Source organism: Convolutriloba macropyga, chromosome 11 (assembly GCF_964194025.1).
Source record: "Convolutriloba macropyga chromosome 11, txConMacr16.3, whole genome shotgun sequence".
NCBI classification, from domain to species: Eukaryota; Metazoa; Xenacoelomorpha; order Acoela; family Convolutidae; genus Convolutriloba; species Convolutriloba macropyga.
The window spans coordinates 7,300,057-7,314,749 of NC_134478.1; positions in this window are offsets into that span (position 1 = coordinate 7,300,057).

Below are 14,693 nucleotides of genomic sequence, written 5' to 3' on the forward strand. Positions count from 1 at the left end.
TCGTGACATTTCGTACGTCGTTTAGCCAGGTGTTTTTAAATTTAACAATTTACTTTTAATATGACCAAAAAAGATTTGAGCCCTAAATTCTCATTAAAAACTGTAATACCATGTGGTTTCTGCTCCAAAAATTGTCAAAATGTCGTTTTGTTGGATTTTTGGGCGCAAATTGCAAATTTATTTAATTTTATGCATACATCAGATCTAAAATAGATATAAATAGCGGTGACTCCTTTTTTGTGAGTTTTCGCGGACATCTGGGCTTTTATTTGTCACTCTTAGTTTTGTTCATTACAATATTGTTGTTAAGTTCTGCGGCGACAACTGCTATTTCGAAATTTCCACCATTTTGTGCATAACAAATACAGGATTGATGAATTGATCTGCACAAAAGACATTCTCTTGGACAATTTGTTCTGCTAAAAAACAGTTTGTCTCATTCGGCTTTTGATTTTGTGATTTTGGTAGTTGTATTGGGACTGTTTTTTTTCTCTGGATCTTTCTGTAGTTGCATTTCATACCAACATTAAACCGTTTTAATGAAGTTGATATACTAATCCTTAAGTTTTGGCTCAGTTGTTTAAAACATCGGTTATCAAGTGCTTCGTTTCTGCTCTTAACTTGATGAGGCCCACTTCGTTTATTTGTTCTTCCATTTAAATACTTTAATTTATTTACCAAATATTTGGCTGGTATTCTTTTCCATAGTCCACCATTTTAGTTGTTCGGTGGATAATTTAAAACTTGATTTAAATTTTGCAGTTTTTATCTTTTTAATGGCTTCCTAACTAAATTCTACAAAGTCTTGAGTTCTAGAAAAAAAACAGTTTTCTGTGTTGTTTTAAGAAAACAAAATACCACCACTGCCACAAAAATGTTTTTTGGATCCTACTGAGCGCCTATAAGATCAATACTTGATTTTTTACTAACCATTGTTGTAGCAGAGCATTTATTGATATCCAGGCTGTTATGTCCTCTATAATTGGCAATCTTTGTTTTTTCATTACAATAGCTCTTAAGTTCGGCGGTGGCAACTGTTATTTTGAAAGTTCCGCTATTTTATGTATAACAATTACAAGACTGCTGATATGGTCTGCGCATAAAATAGTTTTATGTATGATTTGTTCTTCTAGCATCAGTTTGTCGAACTCTCTTTCTCTTTTTGAGGTAGGGGTATTGGTACTACTGCCCTTTGTCTTCTCTGGTTCGGTCTGTAATTGTTTTTCAAACTGACATGATATATAAATTCATACCGTTTTAATGAAGCTGAAATACTAATCCTCGTTTTTCCGTTAGTTTAATCCTCTTGATTTGATGATGAGGACCACGTCTTTTTTAAATTCTTTCTCTTAACTTTTTTTGTCTTAACCAAATATTGGGTTGGCCTAATTTTCTATGATCTATCATCTTAGTTGTTTGCGGTGAATGATTTAAAAGGTGTTTAAGTTTTGCAGTTTTTAATATTTTAAATGATTGATTATTAAATTCAACGATTTCATGATCTGCCTGAATTTGTAGAATTGCGGTCGTGCTGTTTAAAAAAATCTGATAAACCTTTTATGAAAACTAAAATTCGCTGTATCTAGGATGGTGTTATTTTCATAATTATCTATTTTTATCTGAATCTCAGTGTAATAACAAAGATTGGGATGTTTGTTAGTTGTTCGGTTCTTTCTGTTCTATTTTCGAATCCCAGGCCTCTGGCGTTAATACTTTTTCTTGGCTTTGGAAGTTCTTTTACTTTTTTCCATACAGACCCATTTTTGATCAGGAGTATTTTTTGTCCCGGCAATTGAGCAGTTCTTTAGTTTTTTGGTGTTTTCGAGTCCGTACGACGGCTATCGGATTTGGTTTTGTTGGCGATGGGTCAATTGATCTTCTTTTGTTAGTTGTTGTCTTCAGTATTTTTGGAGTTCTTCGAACGTGTTACTCGTTTCTCGCTAGGTGTCTAATTGCAATTTTTCCTGTAATCTGTTAAGAATATGGCTCGTATCAGGTTTGCCTTGGATCATCTCCTGAGTTTGATCGGCCAATTGTTAGTTGTTTTATCGTCGCAGTTGAACCAGAATTCCAGATCGTTCTTATGCTTGTGTGAGGGTTCCCTTTCTAGCGAAATCAACTCCGCATGTCTCTCTCTTTATTTCGGGAATTTCAGTTGCCGACTTGTCTCAGAGTTGATTTCCAGGAAACTTTGTCACCAGGAATTTTGCTCTTTTTCTTGGAATTCTGACATTTTACACGAATGCAATCTTTATGGTGAGTATGGTCTACGTTGTCGTCTCTTTCTCTGTTTGGTCTGTTATGGACGGAACATTCTTTTTTAATTCCATTTCTATTTAGTACACAAGTACCATCTATTGGGCAAATGTATCCCTATAGTCGACCGTATTTTCTGTTTTGTAACCTTATCACCGTTGGGGCAACCTTTGGTTTCGGTTATTATCTTGTTACGTTCACGGCGCCTTGTTATAAAGGGAGTTAGGGTTATTTTTTTGGTGGAACAAGTCAGTTACAACTGGTGTACATTGTAAAAGATTTTTAATGATGGTGACGCAGCTTAGACTGAGTATGTTCTTTGTTTTTTTTAGATATTTTTGTTTGTGTTTATCTGTGTGTGCTGGTGCGCATTTGATTGTCTTGTCTGATATGTGTTAGGTGTGTAATTGTGTGTAGGGTGTCTGCTTTTTGACTCATTGAATCTTATCTTCTATTATATTGAACCTACTGCTGGAAAAAATAACTTTCCGTGTTCACTCTAAATAAAGCTTCAACTGGAAAAACACCTGAATTTACCTGAATCGTTCAGGCAAATTGTTCCCACCTGAACTACACCTGAACTTACCTGAAATTTACCTGAAATTTACCTGAAAATTTCAGGCGTCACTGGCTGAACTTTTACCTGAACTTGCCTGAAAATCACCTGAAAAATACACCTGAAAAGTTCAGGTAGTTTTTCTGGTTCAGGTATTTTTACCTGAATTTCACCTGAAAATTTCAGGTTTTTAACCTGAAGTTTTCAGGTGAAATTCAGGAAAAAATACCTGAACCAGAAAAACTACCTGAACTTTTCAGGTGTATTTTTCAGGTGATTTTCAGGCAAGTTCAGGTAAAAGTTCAGCCAGTGACGCCTGAAATTTTCAGGTAAATTTCAGGTAAAAATACCTGAACCAGAAAAACTACCTGAACTTTTCAGGTGTATTTTTCAGGTGATTTTCAGGCAAGTTCAGGTAAAAGTTCAGCCAGTGACGCCTGAAATTTTCAGGTAAATTTCAGGTAAAATTCAGGTAAATTCAGGTGTAGTTCAGGTGGGAACAATTTGCCTGAACGATTCAGGTAAATTCAGGTGTTTTTTCAGGTAAATTTAAACCAGCCGAAAAACAACCTGAGGAGCTCAAAAACCAGAAAACACTATTAGAAAGCGCAGCAAATGCGGATCCTTACAAGCCCTCACAAACAGAGCACACAAAGGAAACAGAGGGCAACAGAGAAAGTGAGCAACTCTCGGAAAAATTTTCCCCAGTCAATTTATCAACCGACAATTGAGAAAAATTTTCCAGTATAATGTAATTTTTAAGTGAATCTCAGCTCAGTATGCACATAGTACACACCTTATACAGGACCGCCATCGAGAAGGCGTCCACTAAGGCCCCGAACTATTGGAGAGCACTAATAGGATGCGCGGCAAAACCGGATCCATAGATGCTCTCACTAATAAAACAAACAAACAAAACAAAAGACAACAAACAAATGAGCAACTGTCGGAAATATTTTCCTCAGTCAATTTATCAACCGACCATTGAGAAAAATTTTTCCTGTATAATGTAATTTTTAAGTGAATCTCAGCTCAGTATGCAAATAGTACACACCTTATACAGGACCGCCATCAAGAAGGCGTCCACTAAGGCCCCAAACTATTGGAGAGCGCTAATAGGATGCGCGGCAAAACCGGATCCATAGATGCTCTCACTAATAAAACAAACAAACAAAACAAAAAACAACAAATAAATGAGCAACTGTCGGAAATGTTTTCCTCAGTCAATTTATCAAACGACCTTTGGGAAAAACTTTCCAGTATAATGTAATTTTTAAGTGAATCTCAGCTCAGTATGCACATAGTACACACCTTTTACAGGACCGCCATCGAGAAGGCGTCCACTAAGGGCCCGAACTATTGGAGAGCACTAATAGGATGCGCGGCAAAACCGGATCCATAGAGGCTCTCACAAATAAAACAAACAAACAAACAAAACAAAAGACAACAAACAAATGAGCAATTGTGGGAAAAATTATTCCCAGTCAATTTATCAACCGGCCATTGAGAAAATTTTTTCCAGTATAATGTAATTTTTTAAGTGAATCTCAGCTTAGTATGCACATAGTACACACCTTATACAGGACCGCCATCGAGGAGGCATCCACTAAGGCCCCGAACTATTGGAGAGCGCTAATAGGATGCGCGGCAAAACCGGATCCATAGATGCTCTCACTAATAAAACAAACAAACAAAACAAAAGACAACAAACAAATGAGCAACTGTCGGAAATATTTTCCTCAGTCAAATTATCAACCGACCATTGAGAAAAAATTTTCCAGTATAATGTGATCTTTAAGTGAATCTCAGCTCAGTATGCACATAGTACACACCTTATACAGGACCGCCATCAAGAAGGCGTCCACTAAGGCCCCGAACTATTGGAGAGCGCTATTAGGATGCGCGGCAAAACAGGATCCATAGATGCTCTCACTAATAAAACAAACAAACAAAACAAAAGACAACAAATAAATGAGCAACTGTCGGAAATGTTTTCCTCAGTCAATTTATCAACCGACCATTGAGAAAAAATTTTCCAGTATAATGTAATTTTAAAGTGGATCTCAGCTCAGTATGCACATGGTACACACCTTATACAGGACCGCCACGAGAAGGCGCCCACTAAGGTCCCAAAAACTCTGTCAGGGGAACGGAAGATAATCAGAGAAAACCGAAGACCACACATTTGAGTTTCAAGAGAAAGAGATCCAAACAAATCAGAAAGCAGAGCCAAACAAAGATTAAAAAATGAAACAGTAGGGAAACGAAAGCAAAAAAGTAAAAACATCACAAAAAAAAGAACCAGCCCAAAAAGACCAGTACCAAAGTCTCTTAACAACAGACATGACCTCTGAATCAAAAGGGCATGAAAACTAGATATGAAACAATCAACCAGAAAACGTTCCATCAGAAAAATTCACCGTAAATTTTAGATTAAAGAACCGCAAAAAGACATCGAATGAAAAGACTGTGAACGAAAGACAAGACAAATGAAAAATAGCGCACAAGAGGGCCCAGTATGGTTTCCTTGAACAAGTAAAAACAAACAAGACGGGAAAAGTTAAAGAAACAAGCAAAAAACTCAAGTAGAAAAACTCAGAACATCAGGCAAAAAATCTATCAAGCTAGAAGCAGATTTTTCGTCAATACCGACCTCTAAAATTAAGAAAGCTATCCTCATTCCTAAATAAATAAAAAACAAAAAATACATCGCTTTGGCAAACTACCACCAAAACAGCCAAAAAACAAAATCCAGAATCAAAAACACGCTGAAAACCCATGGCGATGAAAGATTTAAAAAAACCAAATTACAATTAAACTCAACCAAGAAATCAGCAGTCAAAAAGAAACAACAGATGCGCTCTTTCTACAAAGAATGGAGCTACGATGCCTCGCCACAAAGAAAGACAAAACTAGAAAAAAAAACAAAACAAATTAAAATATGCTGTTTGCAAAACAAACTACAGCGAACAGAAGTTTGACCAAACCTAATTATCAGAGTGTTACAGTAGGGAACTGCGAGTAGAAACAAAGAAAGCAGAACAAAAAAGAAAAACAGCATCAAAGTTTAAGAACATCTGACAAAAACAACCAAGCCGAAAGAAGCATTTATACCTCAATGCGGACCTCTAATATAAAGAAGTAACCTCATGTCTAAAAAAATTACAATACAAAGCTCTAATGAAACATTCAAAAAGAACAGAAAGTAAAGAAAAAGCCAAATACCAATTACCTTTAAATCTAGAACGCAAAACAAAACAGCTCAGTATTTAGGTCACATAGACAGAACTGGAAACAAACGAGAACAAAAAACAAAACAAAAACACTACAGAAAAATACAACACAAACAGCCACATTTTAAATACAAAACCAAAAGCAATACAAACCCATGGCAAAAAAAGATTTTGAAAATCAAATCCAGAATTAAACTCTATAAAAACCAGTAGTAAAAAATAAGTAACAGATGCATCCTTTCTACGATAAATGGAAGCTACAAACCGGCGCCTCCCAAAACAGACAGAGACATTAACAGCAAAAAACTCACAAAATTACAACAAAAGATATCAAAAAATATCAAACTTAACGAAAAGAACACTTAGCAAGAGAAACAGCGACTGAGCACTAAATTTAAAAAGCATAGCACGATAATGAGAAAAACAACGAAAAACGATTGATACAAAAAACTTGAAACCCCAATGCAATCAGTTTTTTTCTCATCACGTTATCTTCCGCTCAAAAACGATTAGTACCGATGAGTTGCAATGAATGAAAATTGCTGGTTTATTAGGATAGTTTCTATCATGAGAACAGAAATAGGTTGAAAAAAAATAGAGGAGTGAATATTAAATATCTGAAGACCAAAGAAGTTTAATTGGAAACAACTTGCATCTCCTCCCTCAGTATGGCATGAACACTCTTCTTGACATCAAAACTTAAAACAACACCACAAAGCTAGGGATTTCGGGAATTACGTAAATGAAGTGAGTGGATGTTGTACATAAATAAAGGGAGCAGCAACGAAATTGTTATAGTTTATTAGATACATCACCTCAAAACGCAGATTTTAATGTTTTTTTGAAGTTTTGTGCGCAAATGCTTTTTCTTTTTTATTTTCTCTCAAAATTTAAATGAAATCCGTTTAAATAAAATGTATAAATAGGATTATCCGATTAGCTAAAATTAAATATGAGATCTCTCGGTTAAAACTCGTCAGATATAGCGATTAAACAACTAACAGGAAACGGAAGTTTACAATCTTAAAAAAAGACAGTCAAGGGAAGTTTTAACCGAGAGCTCAAAGATACTGGATAAAAATTAATATTAAAAGCGGCAAGAGAACGGTATAATAAATGAAGCAATAGTTAAATGAAACTTGAACTAATTAGAATTAACGTCAATTAGAACAATCTTGCATCTCCTCCCTCAATAAGGCATGAAGGTTTTTTTAAATAGAAACACAAGAAAATTGAGTAAAATGAAATCCGTTTAAAGAAAACAACACATAATAGGATTATCCGGTTGATTAAAATTTTATATAGATCTCTCGGTTAAAATTCTCCATTTATTAAGATGAAACAAATAACACCAAACAAAAGTGACTGAAGGCCGAGAAGCCTAAGAGTCACTTTCCTACCCTTACAAAGTTCCGAAATTAAAAAAGTCAGGGAAAATTTTAACCGATAGCTCAAAGACAGTAGATACAAATAAACAACTTTAATGTTAAGAAATAGCGGCACAAGAACAGGATAATAAAATGAAGCAATAGTTAAATGAAGCTTGAAGAACTAATTAGCGTTAACGTCAATTAGAACAATCTTGCATCTCCTCCCTCAATAAGGCATGAAGGTTTTTTTAAATAGAAACACAAGAAAATTGAGTAAAATGAAATCCGTTTAAAGAAAACGCATAATAGGATTATCCGGTTGCCTAAAATTTTAAAGACCTTTCGGTTAAAATTCTCCATATATTAAGATGAAATAAATAACACCAAACAAAAGTGACTGAAGGCCGAGAAGCCTAACAGTCACTTTCCTACCCTTACAAAGTTCCAAACTTAAAGAAACAGTCAGGTGAAATTTTAACCGAGAGCTTAAAGACACTGGATAAAAATAAACTTTAACGTTTAGAAATAGCGGCTTAGGAACAGGATAATAAAATTAAATAATAATTAAATGAAGCTTGAAGAACTAATCAACATCAGTTAAAACAACCTTGCGTCTCCTCCCTCAATAAGGCATAAACGTTCTTCTTGGAATAAAAATTAAATGCAACACGTCAAAGCGAGGGATTTCGGGAATTCTGTAAATGAAGTGAAGGGATGTTGCACATAGACAAAGGGAGCAGCTACAAGATTGTTATAGTTTATTGGATAAAACATCAACTCAAAACGGAACATGTAATTTTTTTGGAATTTTGTGCACAAAGGCTTTTACTTTTTTGTTTTCTTTTTAAAATAGAAACATAACAAATTTGAGTAAAATGAATCTGTTTAAATAAAATGTATAAATAGGACTATCCGATTGGCTAAGGTTAAATATGAGATCTCTTGGTTAAAACTCTCCAAATATTGCGATAAAAGAAATAACACGAAACGGAAGTGACTGAAAGCCGAGAAGCCTAACGGTCACTTTCCTAACCTTACTAGTTCCAACCTTAAAAAAAGTCAGTCAAGGGAAGTTTTAACCGAGAGCTCAAAGATACTGGATAAAAATTAATATTAAAAGCGGCAAGAGAACGGTATAATAAATGAAGCAATAGTTAAATGAAACTTGAACTAATTAGAATTAACGTCAATTAGAACAATCTTGCATCTCCTCCCTCAATAAGGCATGAAGGTTTTTTTAAATAGAAACACAAGAAAATTGAGTAAAATGAAATCCGTTTAAAGAAAACGCATAATAGGATTATCCGGTTGATTAAAATTTTATATAGGTCTCTCGGTTAAAATTCTCTATTTATTAAGATGAAATAAATAACACCAAACAAAAGTGACTGAAGGCCGAGAAGCCTAACAGTCACTTTCCTACCCTTACAAAGTTCCGAAATTAAAAAAGTCAAGGAAAATTTTAACCGATAGCTCAAAGACAGTAGATAAAAATAAACAACTTTAATGTTAAGAAATAGCGGCACAAGAACAGGATAATAAAATGAAGCAATAGTTAAATGAAGCTTGAAGAACTAATTAGCGTTAACATCAATTAGAACAATCTTGCAGCTCGTCCCTCAATAAGGCATGAAGGTTTTTTTAAATAGAAACACAAGAAAATTGAGTAAAATGAAATCCGTTTAAAGAAAACGCATAATAGGATTATCTCGTTGCCTAAAATTTTAAATAGATCTCTCGGTTAAAATTCTCCATATATTAAGATGAAATAAATAACACCAAACAAAAGTGAATGAAGGCCGAGAAGCCTAACAGTCACTTTCTTACCCTTACAAAGTTCCAAACTTAAAGAAACAGTCAGGGGAAATTTTAACCGAGAGCTTAAAGACACTGGATAAAAATAAACTTTAACGTTTAGAAATAGCGGCTTAGGAACAGGATAATAAAATGCAATAATAATTAAACGAAGCTTGAAGAACTAATCAACATCAGTTAAAACAATCTTGCGTCTCCTCCCTCAATAAGGCATGAACGTTCTTCTTGGAATCAAAATTAAATGCAACATGTCAAAGCGAGGGATTTCGGGAATTCTGTAAATGAAGTGAAAGGATGTTGCACATAGACAAAGGGAGCAGCTACAAGATTGTTATAGTTTATTAGATAAAACATCAACTCAAAACGGAACATGTAATTTTTTTGGAATTTTGTGCACAAAGGCTTTTACTTTTTTGTTTTCTTTCTAAAATAGAAACATAACAAATTTGAGTAAAATGAATCTGTTCAAATAAAATGCATAAATAGGACTATCCGATTGGCTAAGGTTAAATATGAGATCTCTTGGTTAAAACTCTCCAAATATTGCGATAAAAGAAATAACACGAAACGGAAGTGACTGAAGGCCGAGAAGCCTAACGGTCACTTTCCTAACCTTACTAGTTCCAACCTTAAAAAAAGACAGTCAAGGGAAGTTTTAACCGAGAGCTCAAAGATACTGGAAAAAAAATTAATATTAAAAGCGGCACGAGAACGGTATAATAAATGAAGCAATAGTTAAATGAAACTTGAACTAATTAGAATTAACGTCAATTAGAACAATCGTGCGTCTCCTCCCTCAATAAGGCCTAAATGTTCTTGAAATCGAAACTAAATACACCACGCTAAAGAGGCATTTTGGGAACTCTGTAGATGAAACGAGTGGATGTTCCACATAAATAAAGGGAGCAGCAACAAGATTGTTATAGTTTATTAGATACAACATCATGTCAAACCGCAACTTGTAATTTTTTTTAAATTTTGTGCGCAAAGGCTTTTTTTTGTTTTTGTTTAAATAGAAATATAACAAATTTGAGTAAAATGAATCCGTTTAATTAAAATGTATAAATATGATTATCCGGTTGGCTAATATTTAAAATATGAGTTAAAATTCTCCATATATTGCGATAAAAATAAATCAACGGAACGAAAGTAACCGAAGGCCGAGAAGCCCATCAGTGACTTTCCAAACAATTTTTTGTAAGCTTTAAGCCGGATCTACAGGCAACTGAGAGGTGAATAAGATACCAGTCAAAATTCAACTTAAGGAAAAAACAATTAAGGAGAATTTTAACCAAGAGTTCGCACAGTTTAGGTTAACACAGACATCTGGTAAAGTAGTTGTAAGGCAGAAAAATCAATAAGTGAAAGAATCTAGGCAAATTTTTCACTATCAAGCATCATACCAGCAATTTTAGCGATTGTTCGGATTAGTTTTTGCTGTCCGAAGTCATCTAGGTGACACTTATCAAATTTGCGAAAATGACATGGATTAATAAGTTTATTAGGGTAAAACATATCACCAAGCTTTTCTTTCATTTTCTTATTAAAAGCTTGAAGTCTAGAATGAGAAAATTTATCAACATCAGTAGAGCTATATTCTGCATGGTCCATTCGAGGCAACAATTCAAGAAAAAGCACATGATGTTTGTAAGACAAATGTTCAACCAAATCAGTATAATATTTCAAAATTCTTTCTTCTGATGTACTGTTAAAATCATTATTTCCAACACACACTAAAACGCGACGATATTGAACAATTTCTGGGAAAAGCGACATAAGGTCTTTAGCGCACCTACCACCTTTACTTTCATTATGCACAGCAAGATCCTTGATGCAATCATAAAACCCATAATTGTTAAAAGCATTTCGCATATTTGAGTCACCTACAATTAGCACCTTATCATTTAATACTAACCTAACATGCGTTACCAAATAGAACATATAGTCCAGCATTGTTTGAACGTCGTCGTTTCTGTCGTTGTCGTAAAAGTAGAATTTGAACCCATTTCTTCTGACCGTTCTTTTGACATCCAAATCTACGTCGAAAAAGATCAATAAAAGCTAGAGAAACGGACTTTATCACAAAGACCATAGAACTAATATAATGTTACATAGACAACAACCACAAAACAAAAGATAGAAACCGACTTTACCTCAAAGACCACAGACCTCAAATAATGCTACAGAGGCCAAAAACCAAAAAAAGCCGTCACAAGCAGAAAAATCCTACTGTAAATCCGACGCGTAATTATTGTATCGCAAAATATGCCTCAAAACAACATGGTCAAGTTTGCAATCTGGAACAGAACACTTATGCAAGGACAAAGGGTGAAAATCAAATAAGGACTCATATTGAATTAGATAAACGTCGGCCTCATCATCAACTGATACGCAGTAGGAGCGTGACTTATTCTGGTAAAAATGAGTTTTGATGGCTCTACAAGCAAAAAAAATTTTTTCTTTCGCAACTAGGATCTTTTGTACCAAAACAAAGACAGGTGAGGGACAATCTTCAATAGTGACATCCGAGATCAGCACATCGTTAACAGAAAACCTAGTCCCTTTTATTATTGCGCTCATTGACTGCATGCACTCCTTCGACGATAAACACTTCTGAAATTCAACGTTTCGACACCAAATGTCGGATATTTTATCAAACTTACAACCGGGAAAACTATCAGACTTCATTGGCACACCATCTTTCCACTCATGATACTCATTTACTTGATGACGTATCGCTAAACTCTTGCAAATGTTTTTGAAATTGCATATATTGTGCGTTAAACGTTTGAAAAACTGGTGTTTTCTTTCATATCGTAAAACGCTCTGATACAGAAAGGGCCCAGAGCATTTAAGAATTCTAGGAAAGTGGACCAACTTATGCTGTTTGGAGGTCACCAATTCCAATGGAAACAAATTTGTATAAGACTCCAGATGATCGTCTGAAACAAAAGACAAAATTTTTGGAAGATTTAATATTTTAGAACAGACAATCAGTAAATACTCACGAATTAAAACTTCAAGCTGTTGGTAGTCGGATTCCACAAACGCCGGGCTAAGCAGAAAACTGATTAGATCAAAAAAGTCAAGCAGAAACTTCCAGACCTCAGTGCATGGAACAAGATCATAAACCATAAGAGGTAAAAAACGATATAGTGTAAACATTTGGTCATACTTTTCACGAAAATGACCGTGACTTTTGTCTTTAATCCTATCAAAATCAAACTCAGAAGGCTTTCCATCAATATCACGTCCGTAACCAAAATTATTGATCCTAGAATTTAAAATATCAACACTGAGACACTCCGGAATAAGGTCATTTAAAAGAACCCGAATAATATTCATAAGACTACCCTGAAAAATATCATGATGCAAATCACAAGTAAAGTTTTTGTATGGGTCAAAGTGATCAGTTTGTAACAAACAAAAAGTTTGTTACTCCATTTCTTTTCCTGAATGCATCTTCACGGCACGAGTCGGGTGTCCTAAGATCTTGAAAACGCTCTTCGAAGACAGTTTTAAACAACGATTGAGATAATGTACATTTTTCGCAACAAGAGCCGCCTGAAAAACTTTTGTTGAAACCAAAAACAGCGTGATAATCTAAATTGTCCGCAACAAAAATTAATCTTCTAGAAGCAACAGTATAGGAACATCCTAGTTTTGTTTTTATTTCAACGCCTTTTTCCAAAGTAAGCAAATTTTTTTTTATTTCACATAAAACCTACTTAAACCCATAAGTTTCGATATCTAAGTACGATACAAGCGCCGCTAAGTTAATCATTCTCATATCGGAAAGCAACCACGGTGGCAAATTTTTTAAGGACCAGTAAAAACAACCGATTTTATGTATTGTGGCCCTGCTACCGATTGGATTCACCGGTTCAATTTCATCGAAATATAATTCCAAAGACAGATAAAAACTCTGCTCGCCAATATCACTGTCAACAGAAACATCAAGTTCACTTAAAACCGTAGATCGGTTGAGAGAATTAGAGAAACTGAGCTTGCCTTCAGTTTGCATGCAATCTAAAATTATTCCACTCTTGCTTAACGTTTTCAAAAGTTCTCTACAGGCACTCATAATCCCAAAAACTTCATCATGAAATAAGATTGTTTTTTTCAAAACCTGAGAAATGGGCACAAACTGACCCGTTCTCTCTGCCTCAATATAAACAGTTTTCCCCCTTACTGATCTAGTTTCGTACTCGGAACCGAACACTAAATCTTTTGGCGGAACAAATTGAGTGTTTTGTTTCAAAAGCCTTATGAGCTGATATTCGTTTTCAACGGAACAAAACTTAAAATTTTCACAAGCACTCATCAGCTGTCTAGAAATATCGTTTGATAAAAGATCAGGACGTTGTTCGGCAATCTTGCTTAAACAAAGCGATACAGTTTGTATTAGATCTTTTGTTATGTTACCAGCAGATCCTAAAAAACGAAAAGCTTGGTTCCAAGTAGCAGAAGTATCACGTAAAGAATTAAGAAGTACATCCTCCCCAGAGCTTCCATTAATGAAGCGCGCAAGTCTTGAACTTAATGCTTTTTGGCTGTCTATTTCAACAGGAGGTGAGGGAACATCGAAATCTATCACACTCTCGGTCATGTTTGGCGGGTCAATATTTTCACTATCACATATTACATCTAGTGACCTGTGATATTTTCTAGTGTGCTTATAAAGATATGTCAGGCTTCCAAAAACTCTAGGACAGAAAGGACATGTAAAAGAAAATGCGGAGCCGTGGTAATTACTGAGATGAGAGGAAGATAAAATACTGTAATTGTTATCTTCCTGAGTGTCAGAAATTACTTCTTCCACATCAGATTCACTCGTTTCGTTAGCGGAAGATTTAACTTTAGGTTGGGCAAATGATTGACTCCAAAAAATTTCTATTTCAGTTGATTTCTTTTCGGCCATTTCTTCCTCGTGTTTCTTAATGTGGTTCACAAAGCTATTAAAACCCGAGAAAAGCCTTGAACAAGCAAAGCACTTGAATTCCGCTTCTAAACGATGCTTATCTCGCAAATGACTCAAAAAATTATAGATGGTGAGCTCTACTAATGTGGTGCAAAAATCGCAAATCGTCTTATAAAGAGGTCTTGCACTATTGTAATCTTGAGGAGCACAGTACTCGAAATTTCTTTTTGATGACCTTATAAATTGAGAGTTATCCGTTAAGTTACAGGAAAAGCTGTTATCAATATTTGAGTTCTGAGCTCCATTAAGGTGAGATTCTCCACCGTCGTTTACAAACTCTGCACTAGAGTTTGTATGAACTATTTCTTTAGTTCCAGTCATATTTTCTCTACCTTCTTCAGACCGATTACCGTTTTGGATTATACAATCAGAACACGTGCTAGTTTTTGTAGCAATCAAGGCATTATTGGGATCTCCTGCTCGATAGTCATTAACACAATTTGAGCTATTGTTTTCAACTAAAAGTAGCTTATTATTGTCTA